Genomic DNA, 16,282 nt, shown 5'->3' with positions numbered 1-16,282 from the left:
TGACGTTAAGGAGTGAGCATTGTCTGACTTCAAGAGCTAAACCTAAGGCATTGACAAAAATAAGATCTCATTTTGTATAAGGGCAATACTATAATATTATTACAGAAAGCAACAATTCGGAAAATTAAAATGCTCCAAACAGTCTGAATAAAATTGTTATAATCTTCTAACTACAAAAAATATTCATGGTCGTCTATAAAGTGGAGGATATTATTATGAAAATGAAAAATAATTTAAAAAAAAATAAATAAATAAAATGTTGAGAAAAAAAAGCGGATCATTGAAGTTTTTGTCATGTATTTATGCGAAGTTCTCAAGGTGTAAAAAAAACTATGTAGTATTCTAATGACCACATGTGGGTAGATGCATTCATTAAATAATTATTTATAATGTTATATAATAAAATATATTTAATAAAAATAAACTCAGATAAAAGAACCATTCCACCTCAATATTGTTTTTTTTTTCTTTTTTATTAATTTTTTCTATTTCAGAACCCCTTAAACTAAAAGAAAACAAAGAAATATGAATATATGTACAATCTTCAAATACAGTTCCTTGTTCTGTAGACAAAGCTAAATTTTAAGCAGCTTATGTAGAAGTGTGATGGGCTGCACTGAATTTTCATGGCATAATATATAGGGTAATCATAATATAATATATAATATATAGCGATGGTGGAATAATGGTGTGCATAGTTGGCTTCCCCATATTTGTTTTTTTCCTAACCTCCTCAATATCTTTACTTACACTATTGATACTTATATACCATATATAATCCCAATATTTGTTTTTTTTTCCCATAACCCCTATTTCTGATTTTTTTGTTTTTTAGCTTATATATATATATATATATATATATATATATATATATATATATTTGATTTCCACACTGTCTCCTTCTTCAGTAGTTGCCTAAATTTTAAGGAATTTTTGGTTTTATGATTATGTTGTAGTAGGCGTTCCATGTACTATGGATATTATATATATTATTGAAGATATTGGACCTTCTTATTTAACCTTGAAAACATTAGCTAATAGTGAGCTGACCAATCGTTGAAAACATTTACTTATTTTTTAGCAACATTTCATAGTAAGTCACCAAAAATAGAAATCATGACAAATACAATACATTAACCAGACTACCTTTTGGGCCTCTCGGCCATAACTGTCACTGGAGGAAAGAGGCATGGCACGGACAGGGGCAGTGTCTTCGGGACGGCTGTAATTCGAGCAATTCGATTAGGAGTCCGCTCAGGTGACATATTAATCTGAGATTAAACTAATCTCGTTTATAACTGTCACCCTCAGAGGATGGAGCCTTGTTAGTGAATCCTATTTGCCCCGTCTCCTCCTGCCCTCTCTCTGCCAACTGAGGACTTATGGCCTAATCTGTTCAATGCCTCCATCACATGAAACCTATGCTCCAAGGAGGTCTATCAGCCCTGATTATTTGGTGATATTTAATGATCAATTAATTAGTCGCGAATCCAATTCTACATGTTTGTAGGCAAAGCTTGCTAATTGAAACAGTTCCATAGTAAATTGCAAGATACGGCTGAATGTGTTTAATATACTGTTGGATTTAGTCTAACCAAACATACTTAAGGACATAACTCATGTTGATTTCGCTGTGACCATTTCGTTCAAACGAAGAAAAAGAATCCTAAAAACTAAAAAAGAAAAAACTTTTTTTATTTTTATTTTCCTATTGGTGTTGCGCAAATCTATAAATGACAGTTGGTTTGGAGAATAAATATTGACCTGAATCATTAAACTATGTGAGAAAATTGCTATAGGCGCGATCAACCGAAAGTAACTAGTGTCTGATCATCAACATATAACTCTTCATTATAATACTCCATACCACTTATAGTCTTTCTTCAGTGCATTCCGAGTGATGTAAATTATGAATTAAAACAACGATGTAACGAGAAATAAAGAAAATTGCCTACAAATAACGTGTAAGAGAAATTCCAATGCGCGACAAACTCTGGGTTAGCTGCTGGGAGGCCAAATACAATTATTACTGCCTAAGAATAAGCGTTAATATAAGCGTTAATAGGCAGAAATATAAACAATTATTAAAGGGAGATTCAAAAACAAAGTACGGTGTATCTCAAATAACTTCAAATATAATATCACATTGCAGACTTAAGATATCTCCCTTAAGACTTAAGATATTTTTATGAAAAACATTAAATTTGTTACGTTGCTGAGGAGGGGTGTTTTAACTCTAGTCTCTGTTTATGTGATCTTATGTTTGTCAGTCCTGCCGAATGGCGTGTGTGTTTGGGATACAAGACTTTTTGTTTTGGATATTTTAATAATCTTATTTTCACCTTGAGTGAATTGTCCAAGTACAATTATTTTAAGAGTTATTTTTTAAATTAATTAAAGGCTTCTTATAAATTTGAGCTGATCTCTCGAGTAAGATATTCAATTGTTTGAGTTGGCCGAGGAGATAACAAAAAGAGAATCGTCGACAGCCATCATGGACAGACGTGCTCTGGAACAGGTACCGGCAAGGCTCCATTACATTATCCAAAGAGGAGCTGGGAGCAGTCGGCGGGCGATCGTGCTAACAAGAAGTCACTACCCTAATGAGATGTTGACTGCCCACTCCTAGGCGAGATGTCCCTAACGAGGGCCTTCTTTTCAACGAATATTGTCATGATAAAAACAACAGGAAGGGTCTCATCCACGGTATTTCGAGAGAACGGAACGATTATTGCTGTTGCCAGAATCGTTAAGTCTAAGGGCATTACTAACAATAAACTTTTGGATGACAGGCAAGAGACGATTTATAAACTAATGACTGGAAGATATAGTTGATATGATATTATAAAGAAAATTTTTTTTTTTAATAATTTATTTATTTATTGTTATTTACAACTGTATACATATATACACATCAAGGCTGTAAGTGATATTATGACATGATACAAACATGTGGAGAATCTACCCATTGATAGGACTCCAAAAACATTTCTAAAGGAGAAGATGAAAAGATCTCGAGGGCATCTTCTTTTCAGATGCCTAGGAGGATTATTAGGTAATGAAGGAGAAGCCAGATTAGAAACGAGTTGCTTTGGGTGGTTGGGTAGTTTATTATGGGAAGATTGATATCTGGTTCTGGCCAAATCGGCAACATAGGGGACATTGAGGTCCTGATGGATGATTTGATTTGTGACTAAGTAAGGAGCATTAAGGATTTTACAAAGGATTTTGGACTGTAAGGATTGGATTCGAGAGGAATTAGATGGTTTAGTGGAGCCCCATAGTTCAATCCCGTATGTCCAGATAGGCCTTATAATAGTCATGTAGATCAGTCTTTTGTAATGGATTGGAAGTTTGGACCGTTTGTATAGTAAATGTTGTAATAGTCGGAATAGACGAGCAGTTTCCTGTTTTTTTCAGTCTTGTATGAGTATTCCACGTCAGTAGTTTGTCCAGATTTAGTCCTAATTAACGGATCTGTTCGACAGGAATAAGTGGGGTATTATTAAAAGATACTGTGTGACAAGACGGTTTACGACGAAGGTTAAATGTGATTTGGTGGGATTTATTGGAATTTATTTTAATTCTCCAGTTTTGGCACCATTCTTCAAGGGTGGTGATGTGGGATTGGAAGGATTGGGATACAATGGAAGGATCATTATTCATTGACAATAGGCATACGTGGTGAGAATAGATGGGTTGGGATCTCAGCTGTAAAAACTGTATAAAGGATAGGACCAAGGATACTACCCATAAAGAAAAAATAATTTATATTATATCTAACTAGCAAACACGAATACGCTTGACTATTGCTATATTTGGGGATATATATACACACACACATTAATTGAACACCATTGAAACATTGGTATTAATTAATATCTATATGAAGTAATAAGACGGTAACTATAGTATCATAAATTGTAAGAACTGACTTCGCCGTATAATCGTTGATACTGGTCCCATTTAGGTGATATTTTCTTATTCTTTTCGACAATAAATTTTTTGACATAAAATATAAATTTTTTTTATGAAATAACCCTCACTGCGCTTTAATTATTATTAACACTATATTGAAACAATTCAGACCGACTGACACTATCAAAGTGTGATAAAAGATATTTTAGTAGTGAAACAAAATTGATATTCGTTTTTACATTAACATTAAAATATGAATTTTAGAAAAAAAAACGGAAAATAAAATATTTTGGCCCTAATGTTTCGCCTAAAAATTTACGGTAAAATCTGTACTGCTACAACTCATGAAGCCTCAGAGTTGCACTCCTTGGTAAGGAAATTCTGTTACTAATCCAACGGATTTGCAAGGAGGTAATTGTGTCAGATAAACAATCGACCGCCAATTTTTCCCCAATGTATGGTACCTACTGTATGAAGCTTCCGAATCCACAAGGTTGACTCACGGCTAAAGTAAAAGAAGAAATAATTATCTGTCAATGCTGGAGCACATACCACTGAGCCACCATACTCTGCTTGTAAGTCATATAATATTTCCCAATTCAAGTATTCCCAAGCCTACTTAAACTTTCTGTTTTCAGAAGTTGACAAAAACACCACTTTTGTTTATTAAATTATAGTTACGGTTTATAAATCTCTTATATGAAAACCGTAAATCTCTCTTGTAAGGGAAATTTCCTGAAAGCAAATACATTTTTTTGATTTTACCTATCTTGCCGTGTACGGGGCTTCGGGATTCTAAGTCCGACTAGGGGTTCCCTGTACACGTATTATATTAAAATTTATTCATATATTAATGTATTTATATTATGTATTTGTATTTATATATTTATTTTATGCATTTGTAGTATGTATCTCTATCGGTTCCTGATGGGAACCGACTGAAAAAGTATGCGCTATATTTAATTCAAACACTAGAAGCCAGGGGCCCCCTCGCCATGGTATGCTAGATATGAATATCTATAATTAATCATTGGAGTTACTTTCCAACGGTATCGTGTTCACCAATTTACTATGCTATTATATATGAGGTGGCATACAGGGATTATTAATTATAAAGTAAAGCCTTTGTTACATATTTTATATTTAAAATCATATATACATTACCTAGAATAATATTATGAGAGAGCATGGTAGACCTGTTTCCTTATACTTTAATTGTTATATTATGAATTGAGAAGTACCAGTTGGGATCTTTGATATTTATACTGACTCTAAGTTATTAATTCTATTATTGCCATACAAATTACAACAGAAAAGGTCTTACTTGTTTTAATGAGCTTGTCAAGCTTGGCTGTAGTAGCTGAGCGTATCTTGATCCCCGCTTCATGCCGCCTCTTGTCGCGACCGCTGCTGAATCCCTGCGATGGGCGACATTCTCCTCTGGCCTCCAACTGGGCAGCCGCTCTCTCTTTCTCCAGACTCTCTTCAAGTGTCCTTCTCTCCCAGACTGTCTTCCTGGTCTTCGAGTGTTCCTCGACCGTTTTCAAGTGACCATCTCTCCTAAACTGTGACCAACTGTCTTCCTCCTGCCCTTTTTGCTTATTTTCTCTCCTCTCCTTCTGACTCCTCCTTATATTGATTTCTGAATGGTTTTTCTATGTTCAGAGGGTGTGAGAAGGTCCAATGACCTTCGGCGATAGTCGGTCTTTTTCCTACCTTTCATGTTTAAATTAAGGCGGCTTTCTTCTTTATGTATTTTCCCCGAGGTTTTTAGAGTAATAGAGTAATGAGATAAGGGCTGTTAATTTGTTTATCTTGGCCTACACGGTCAACCGTTCCCAGGTGGTGCAAACCCTCTGTTATCTATATATCTCTGTACATTACTTTAAATGCTTTGCCGATCGGGTCTCTGCCTAGGCCCAGCGGTTCCTTTGTTATGCCGACAAAAGAAATTACTTCAAGTTATAAAATTCCAGCTGGTGCCTCCCATTACATATCAATCTATCCATCTGTTTCAACTTAGAAACAGGTTTCTAATGGAAAACTGAAATGACAGAAAACATTTTCAGAGAAAGAAAGGCACTCTTTTCATTCAACTACAAATCTATTTATTTTTTTGCAATTGAAGTCCTACTTATATATATTAAATAAAAGGAAATATAATGGAAGATCCAGTAAGGATGGCAATTTAGATCTAGGAGAACTGATTCCTGACTTAGGCTATAAATCGGAATTGATCCGTACAAAAAGGACCTCACAGTAATTAGCTGAGCGATTAGAGCGCACAAATGAGGCGAGTAGATAGAGCGAGCATAGGCCTAATGTGGAGATAAGAGCGAGCAGTTAGGGCGAGCTCTACTGCTGCGATAACCATCTCTGGGTACTTGTCACGTCCAGTCGGCCCTTCCACATGGCATCAAGTCTTATCCTGTACTACCAACATCTATCTGAGCCTTGTTTCATAATCAAGTACAAACTAATACTATTAGTCTTGTAGATTTATCTTAATACAATTACACAGACTTGTACAATAGTAAATTGTACTTTAGTATTTTTTAATCACTGTAATATCACTAACAGTCATCCCTATCATGAAAAAAATAAGTATTAGTGTTATGACCACACTAGTTTCTATACTTGTACTATGAACTAATACTATTAGCTTTCATTATGAAACAGGGCCCTGCAGTCCTATGGGAGTCTAGTTTTAGTTAGTTAATAACTAGAAATTATTCATAACTTATAATTTAATTGATACCACAGAAGAATTATATTTTCTATAGATACAAAAATTTCATAAGCTTGTTAGTGAAAATCATGATAGATTTATATACAATTAAAATAAAAATATTCATTACTGTTAGTATGCATATATAGAAATATATGCTTATGATAGATAAGTATTTCCCGGTAATATCGTCTTAAGGGACATTATAAGAGATGATTGAAGATATTCAATTGTTTCAATCTTATTCATTATTTATTGGGGGAAATATTTTAACAGTTCTCGAAATAAAAATGGTCAACAGGAAGCCGAATGTGACAGTCTCAATAATTTTTTTTAACAATTATTAGAAATAAAATCCATGTAGTCTCAATATTTTCAGGAATTCATTTTATTTCTCGAACTTTTCGGCCAACCTGGCCATTATCAATGAAAATATACTAATAAAAATCTTTATTAACAATATTTTTATGAACAATTATTAATTCTAAATTAGTACATTTTAATTTTTAGTTCCACGGCCACAATAATTACTGACTATATTATATTAGACTTGGGCTCCCATGCCCAAGTCTAAATCAATTAACATATAAAAGACATTTAAATAGTCCAGTGATATATAGGATGTATCTGCATGGGGTTGATAAAAAAAAACTTCACTTGAAGACAATAATACTTTCAAAAAGAAAAGTTTTTGAAGTTATTTATATGTCAGAAAATATTAATCATACAATTATTTTTAAATCAAACACTAGAAATTTAACAGTTCAGAAATTTTGAGAAAAAATACATTTTTGATCATTATGGTTGAATTTTCGGTATGTGTTTTGGATTAAGTATAACATTGTGTTTAATAAAAAAATTAAATAGACTAAAATAGAGCCCCAATATGTATTATAATGATGTGCCTACCCTGATGTGATTTAGATTCAATAAAACAGTATTGGAAAGTTAGCCTGAAAGTAGTAAATCAAATTTGCGATTAAAAGAATCAATACTGAATAATATAGATGGTAAATATAGGTAATTAAACATGAAATGTTGATAGTAAATTAGGAAAAATAAATATAATTAAGGAGATAAAGTTGTATAGATTAATTGACTGTATTACATAAGACTTGGACATGATAACTAACAACTATTTTAGTGATGCTTGCTAGGTTGTGAAATTAAGAAATTAATGTATAATAATTTTATAGCTATTGATACAAATATTTTAATCAAAGTTAATAATTAATAGAACATACTTGATAATAGCCAGGTTGGCCGAAACGTTAAAGGTATAAACTAAATTAATAAAAACTGTTAAGGCGTGCATATGTGCATCCAAGTTATTATAATCGATAAATATAGTAAGTATCAAACAAGGAATGAATATACGATCATCTTTTCTCTTAATTTAACAATTCTTTTTTCTCCGGTCCTATTGCTCCTCTAATTTACCAAACCTCTTTATACAATAGCATACAATGCTATTGGACCGATAGAAAAAAGTAATTATATTTTAACATAAGTATGGGTCAATTGCTGCACTTATGGCTTATAATTGATACTAAGACAGTGGAGAACAACTATTTAACTAAAAACAGTCTTAAACTTCATAAAACGAATATTTACTTCAGTTTTTTTTTTAATTGACCAGCAATTGAAATTTCTGAAACAATGGTTTACGTCAGTGAAAATTATGAAAAATTTAAGTTATTATAAAAACCATAGTGGTTTTGTCCTAATTTAATCTAGATAAATTCACAGGATTAAAAAATAAAATTATAAAAATAAGTATTACTTCCGAATTACTAAAACTTTTGCCTGCAATTGTTAATTGCAAGTCAAAAGAGCCGTAAAGTATTAAAATTAAAATTTTTAAAATGAAATATGAAGATAATAAAGTTAATATAGAATAAGTAGCGAGTTCATGAGTTTCTTAATCATTTTTCAGGATATAAAAAAAAAAAAATATATTTTTCACATTTGGGCCAAAAGTTTTCATTCCTACGTTCGAATATAATTATAATTTTAACTAAATAATTTTGTACTTACTATTATCTAAGAATTATTTGATATGCATTAAATAATATTATTCATGCTTAGTACTTGTGTACCTAGTTTTAATGATTATAATTTTGTTTTTATGAATATCTTTAATACATAACATCCTTGAACTGCGATGATAATTTTGAAGAAAAAAATACTAATTAACTGTAAAAATTTTAAAAATATTAAAGAAGCGACCCGAAACACAAGACATAACTGTTCCACTAACCCAGAGAGAATTGCCCAAAAGAGAAAGCACTTGATATAGCATAATGTTCTGAACAAGCGTAGGTGTTACGGTGCGGGGGTTGGGGAGGGGACGCAACGATAAGCAGTTGATATAAATGTTCTCAGTTCCGGCTGGCATCGAATATCAATTCCAACATCGAGATAATTTATGATAGAATCGATAGCAGGCCTCCCTGCGGTTATAGTCCTTAAACGCAGATTGGACAAAATCTCATCCTCGACGATATCGTTCCAATGTTTCGGTTATCGTAAATTGTTCACTTTGTTCAGCTATGAAATTATTTTACTTTTTTGTGAACGCAAATAACTCAATATGAGCCTTAAATTTTATATGAGAATTTGTTTTTTTCGTTTCATCATGGAATTGGCCCCCAGGTGTTTTATTCTTAATTGTTATCCATTTTAATCAAACTTATAAGAATTTCCATCATTACCAAGTATTCAAGTTCTCCAAACCAGAGTTATTTAAGATGAGAAGATGGTGGTGGTACGGTCAGCAAAAAAACACAAATTAACCAAACTTATTTATTTTCGCCGACGCTTTAACCTGAATTGCAGGCCTTCGTCAGGGCTGAAAAACAAAACGAAGAAAAAAATAAAATAAAAATCAAACTTTAAAATACAAATTACAATGCATTAAGTATACAGTAGTTGAAAGGAATAGAAAATAAAATATAAAATTGTAGAGGTGAGAATTATACAAAATAAATGAATATTTTTATAAATTTATAATCTTAACACGTTCTTGAGACTGGTTTATATTTTATAGACTGGTTTAAATTGTTTAAATAAATAAAATTTTATCTATTTTAGTCTCAAAACATTTTTATTCTATCCGACCATCCTTAAGAAAAATCTGAATACAATTTTAGAAAAAAAAATTTAAAACAGACTACTTCGTCCAGGCTATTCTACTCAGGTCATTTCTATCAGTCCTCAAATATCCCTTAATTAGTCAAATTTTCCATGTTAAATTAGAATTTAAAATTATTTCTCCCAGTCAACAGTAAAATTTATCACAACCATAATAAGTTAAAGATTTAGATAAATGTGATGGCTTAATTGGCCGAAACGTCGGACTCATAAATGGAATAAAAATATTTTGAGACTAAAATGGACAAAATTTTATTTATTTAAACAAAAAAATTACTGATTTTTAATTAACAATTGAAATAATGAAATTAAACATTTTGATAACTTTTTGTTATCATTCGTGTTATGTAATCCTTACCTCTACAATATCATATTTTAACTTTTACAAGTATCAACTAGTTAATTTATTGTTATTTATGTATCTAACTTTGTTAGTTTTTACTTTCTGTTTTTCTCAGAATTAAGGTTGTCATCTCGTTTTATTTTTCAGCCGTGATGAAGGCCAGCAATTTAGTTCAAAACTTCGGCACAAATAAATATTTTTCACTCATTTGTATATTTTTACTGACCACACCCTCGACCATCTTCTCATATTAATACGCTCGACTATAACCAAATAGTTCTTTAAGCGAACATGAAAATTTATTGTTAGGTATTTTATGATGTGTATCACTATTTATACAAGAAATTCAAAAAAATGTTCTCAGAGTCATGAAATTCTCAATAAAAGGAAAAAAAATCTGGTTTTATGACACGGTTTTCAAAATAAATCAATAAGATCTTCTGATAAATCAAAATTGCCCTTGGGCTGGCGAAAGCATTCAGTCGTGCAAATTTAAGGAAGAATCTAAAATAGATTTCTAAAAATAAATAATAAAAATTTACATCCATATCTCCATTATATTACAATATAACAGTAGGGGCAGTTAGGACTTCAAAAGGAGCCTTGGGCCGAAGAAAAGGGGAAAAATGTCCTTTTTCTGAGAAACGTCCATTATGGTTTATTTCACTATCATACCTTTTCCTGTATAATTTTAATATTCTTAATGCGTATGTTGAGTGGCTTTATGAATCTATTCTCTGATCATGGCTGAATAGAACATTCAAATTTTAGCTAATATGGTTTAAGGACCCCTAGAATTCCATATTTCAATTAAACTTTACGACGCTGTTTCGGACAAAGCTCTGGTCCATGGAATATAAAGCGATACGTCTTAATAAATAAGATTTATTGTAAAGGTGTTCATTGGTAGAGTGATCAGTATTAGGGTGGGCGTAAGGTGTAAGTGGGCAGGTTCCCTTTGATACATCGCCACCACGTGTCAGGCATCTACATCACCGTCATTAATAACTTCTGTCCAGATTGCCTCCCCATTTCTCTCTTATTTCCACCCTCTTTTTCGGATATACTTTCGACAATTTACCTTAAGATGGATGGTAAAACTTTATCGGGTATAACACTAAAATTTCTATCCTCAGACACAACTAAATTATTAATAATCACATTTAATGATAATCTTAAATTTATGAACCAATAATTATTTTTAATCAAATAATTCGATTACCAAGAATACCATCGATCATTTTCTCAACCACGGCTGATATGATAAAAATATTACACTGCGGCTAAGCGATTCACCAATCAGCTAGTTAAAAATTAATAGATAATCTCGATTAATTATTATTGATCGTTTCTCGCCCACATCCAATTAGATAATCCCATTACGATACTTTTAAGATTTTAGAGAAAGAAAAAAGAGGAAAAGGCAAAGACTAAGTCAACTTTTTAGAATCTATTAAAAAAAATCAATAGTTGATCATGCAGAAGTTAGGATTTTGGATTCATATTATAAAAATAATTACAACACTCATTTCAACATACTGTTTTCGACTGGTTAAAAGTCAATGAATAGAATTTTGTAATAAGATAAAGAACTTTAATTTTCTATTAAAGGAACAAAAAAATTTTTAATCTTTTTTTTTATGCGGTAATAACCCTAGAATTAAACTAGAGTAATTATTTTCATTTCATCAATTTTTCTCCCTTTTAGTATTGTTATTATAGGATGAATTAATAAAAAGAAAATAAAATAAAGATATTCAAATATAAAATGATAGCATCTGATTATAATAATGCTGAAGGATTGAAAAATCTATATTTTTAAAGTGTCAATTTTTTTTTTTCCTTACTATAAAATTTTCAACTTTTTTTTCCAAAGAGATAATGGTTTGGGAATAATAAAAAATATATACATACACAATTGATTATATCTGTGATTACTTTATCTTCATTATTTTTATTTGTTTTTAATTTATAAAAGGCTGTTTCCACAATGGTTACGAAAAATTATTTTTGAAGGATAATATGATCTTAATGAACAGCTGGTAAAAAGCGTATTAAAAAATATTTAACCCAAAAAAATTATTAATTAAATAGCAGGGAAATGATATTGCTTTAGAGCGTCAAGAAAGTTTCCGTGTAACTGTCAAGTACGACTAAGACTCTCACGTCGTTCCCTACCTGGCCCACTTGATATCATACTTCATTCAGGACTTTGGAAAATTCCAACTTTAATTATTTAAAGTTGAAGCCTTATCATCGACACTTTGCCATGAAGTTTAATGGCGGAAGGCAAAACTTGTATGATGGGTGATTTCGGGCTAAGTTTATTTCTGTCGATGGTATCATTGATCTTACTGCGGAGATAAACAGGGACAATTCTTAATAAAGGAATGTTCTTAAAATCTAACTTAAGAACTTAGTATATGCAATATATTTTACTAAGTATTAGTAAAATCTAAAGAATATAGTAAATGAATATAAATATGAAACAAGAAATATTAATTTTTTTACCTAAATGAAAGCATAATTGGGTGATCATCATCAGACTTAAAGTGAAGTCATATAAGAGAAACTAATTATTTCCTAAAAAACCGAGTTTCAAAATTAAACTGAAGTCGTTACAGAGAAACTCATTAAATAGAAAAAAGGAGTTTCAAAATTAAATTGAAGTAGCTAAAGAGAAATTCATTAAATAGAAAAAAAAGTAGTTTCAAAATTAAATTGAAGTAGCTAAAGAGAAACTCATTAAATAGAACAAAAGGAGTTTCAAAATTAAATTGAAGTAGCTAAAGGGAAACTAATTATATCCCAAAAAAGGAGTTACAAAATTAAATTGAAGTAGCTAAAGGGAAACTAATTATATCCCAAAAAAGGAGTTACAAAATTAAATTGAAGTAGCTAAAGAGAAACTTATTATTACGAGAAAAAACGGAGTTTTAAAATTAAATTGAAGTAGCTAAAGAGAAATTCATTAAATAGAAAAAAAAGTAGTTTCAAAATTAAATTGAAGTAGCTAAAGGGAAACTAATTATATCCCAAAAAAGGAGTTACAAAATTAAATTGAAGTAGCTAAAGAGAAACTTATTATTACGAGAAAAAACGGAGTTTTAAAATTAAATTGAAGTAGCTAAAGAGAAATTCATTATTACGAGAAAAAACGGAGTTTTAAAATTAAATTGAAGTAGCTAAAGAGCTCTCTCTCTCTCTCTCTCTCTCTCTCTCTCTCTCTCTCTCTCTCTCTCTCTCTCTCTCCCTCCCTCCCTCCCTCCCCCCTTACAAAAGTCGTACTCATGAATGAATTCAGACATTCGAATATTTGTCCAACACTGAGCTTCTCCACTCCACGCATCCATGGATACATTAGTGAACAATATTTATAGAATCCTTATCTTATGGGACAAAATTTCAGAAAAAATCCAAGACCGTGTATTCCGACATACGGTAGTTAGATGAAAGAACGCAGAAATTCAGTCGGACGAATCGAGGCAAATTAATTTTTACCACGGAGTAATTAAAAAAATATTAAATCTTTATAAAGTGTTTATATAAAGTTAAAGTGATTATATATTCCCAAATTCTAAAGTGGAGGTGGCTAATAATATGCCACATTTAATAAAGTAACTTGTGACACTAAGCTACTAAAGAAAGTGAAACAAATGGGCACACAAAGTTAATATTAAAACAATAAAATATACAAAATACTTCAATGAATTTTTACTAATTACATATAGTCTTCCCCAGGTGTTGATAAAATAATAGACAGATAAATCCGCTTCATTGCCATATGATAATAAAAAATGGTAATGAAAACTTAACTCGGTAGAAAAAAACACGGTAGATAAAAAAAAAAATTAGTTTGGTTTATATTAAGATGCTTACTTTTCTAAATTTCGCACTTAGACCTCGTTTCATGATCAGCGGTGTCTTTTTCAATAGCAAGAACTACTACTGCGATAAGGTATCAAAAATAGAATATAAAGAGAGAAAATTAAAAGACCTTATGGCACTGAAGGCAGTAATAGAAGCAAAATGGGATGAAGGTAATCCAGAAACCACGGAGAAAGCCTTAAAGTATGTAAAAACTAGAATCGAGGAACTCTTACGAGAATTAGAGGAATTGAAAGGATCTGGGAGAAAAATATAATTAAAAGACTAACTAATACCATGCAATAAAGGTTTTCATTTAGTCTTATTAAATATACAAGTTGTTAATGTAAGAAATAATGCCAACTTTTTTTTCTTTTTCTTGTAAGCTCGGATTTTGGGAGTAAAGGAGGCGGAATCAGAGTGCTTATAAATTTATATTTTAATTGTTATGTGCTTATAAAATCAATACCTAATTCCAGTTTCGTACAATTTTTCATTTATCAAAGTAGGCAAAACTCAGATTTGAACTTTAATATATATCAGATCAGTCAAAAAGAAACAACTATATTCGGGCGACATAACGCAACTTCACTGTTTGCATAGTCATACCATTGCCTTATACAGTACGTTAAAGTATTCATATTGGATCCCTCCCTCCCTCCGTCCCTTCCTCTCTCAATTTAACAATTGAAAAATAAAATGAAATATTTTCTTTTTAAACAATTTTGATCTCTTTTCTCTCAACTTTATTCGTTTTAACATCCGGGTCACCACCACTATTCAGAGATTTTAAGCAAAATAAATATGTAATAATTGTATACAAAAGATGAAAAATTAAAAAATATTCGAATCCTAAAATAGTACAAATATATGAATGGAATAAAAATGCAATAATAAAAGTATGAATAGAGAAAAAATAAATGAATTAAAAAATAAATTAAAGAAAAGGGGGGGGGATAAATTTATATGTGAATAAAATACACATAAAATAGGAATAAACTAATAATAGAATTTAAATGTATTAAAAATTGTTTATGGTGTAAGCCGAAAAATTAAGAATAAATGTTAATTAAATTAAATTGAAAATGTAAATTAATATTTAAAGAAAAAATTATGTTATATGATAAGATGATAACAGTGTCCTAACCTGTTGAAGGTAGGTTCTGTTTGGGGTTTGTTAATGAACATAAAAGTGGTTATTGAAATGTTTTAAATTTAGGAAATAATTTAATAGAAGAAATTGTAAGTAGGAATCTATATTTTTTAAAAAGAAAGACAAAATAATTTATAATGTTATTGTGATATTATTTTAATGATTAATTATTTAAAGATTGGGACAAAGGCAATTAGCCGGCATTAATGAATTTTAAGGAAAAAAAGGAATACAGACAGAATAAGGTAAGACCAAAGAAATCAGTATGTAAGTGAAGGAAATTTGTTATAAAAGTAATTAAAAAGAGCTGTTTGTAGGAATCCTTGAGAATGACCTGAGAGGTCGAAACGTCGGATGTTAAAACGAATAAAGTTGAGAGAAAAGAGATCAAAATTGTTTAAAAAGAAACTAAACCACTCTCAAACAACTATATTAATAAAAAATAAATCTAAAAATGAAATATAAAAACAACAGATAGTTAATCATTATTTTTTTTAACTTTTTACGATAGCTACTATTATTCCGGATAACATTAGGAAAATTGAGAAAGCTGTTAAACTAAAACATACAAGTTAGATATTCCTGGGACTTAACAAAGGTAGGTATTAAGAAATATTTAACTTAACTTTAAATGTAACCAAAACCGATGCATAGAGTAAAACTAGAAAATGTTTGTGGGTTCACAACTTTGCCACAAAATCATAAAAACTATTCGGCTAATATTCGTTCTACTAGCCGTTAAGACAGGACTTGGAGCCGTCAAGAATAAGAATTGGCCTGTTATTGAAGATGACAGAGATAAGATATAGAGCCGACAGGAGGGGAGGGATGAAAGGCATATTGCAAGCACCCAGCAGTTCTCTCCATGATAGAGGGTTATTCGATTCCAAAGAAGTGTGGCTGTATATTCCTTACTAGCTTTATTGTATCTTTCAGGTCCTTATATCGCGATACGGCTATGGAGCATTAGGCAGTGATCGTTTATATCTAGTATATTACGAAATGGTATAGCCTTTCAATAACTGCAAGGGCGTACTCAGGATTTGGAACTAGGAGGGCAATCCGTGGTCGTTTAGGTTGAAACATTTCAGGATGGAAAAGGCGAATGAAACCAAAATTT

This window comes from Halyomorpha halys, unplaced genomic scaffold (genome assembly GCF_000696795.3).
Source record: "Halyomorpha halys isolate HHAL.00 unplaced genomic scaffold, Hhal_1.1 Scaffold448.1, whole genome shotgun sequence".
NCBI lineage: Eukaryota > Metazoa > Arthropoda > Insecta > Hemiptera > Pentatomidae > Halyomorpha > Halyomorpha halys.
This window is presented reverse-complemented; position numbering follows the sequence as displayed.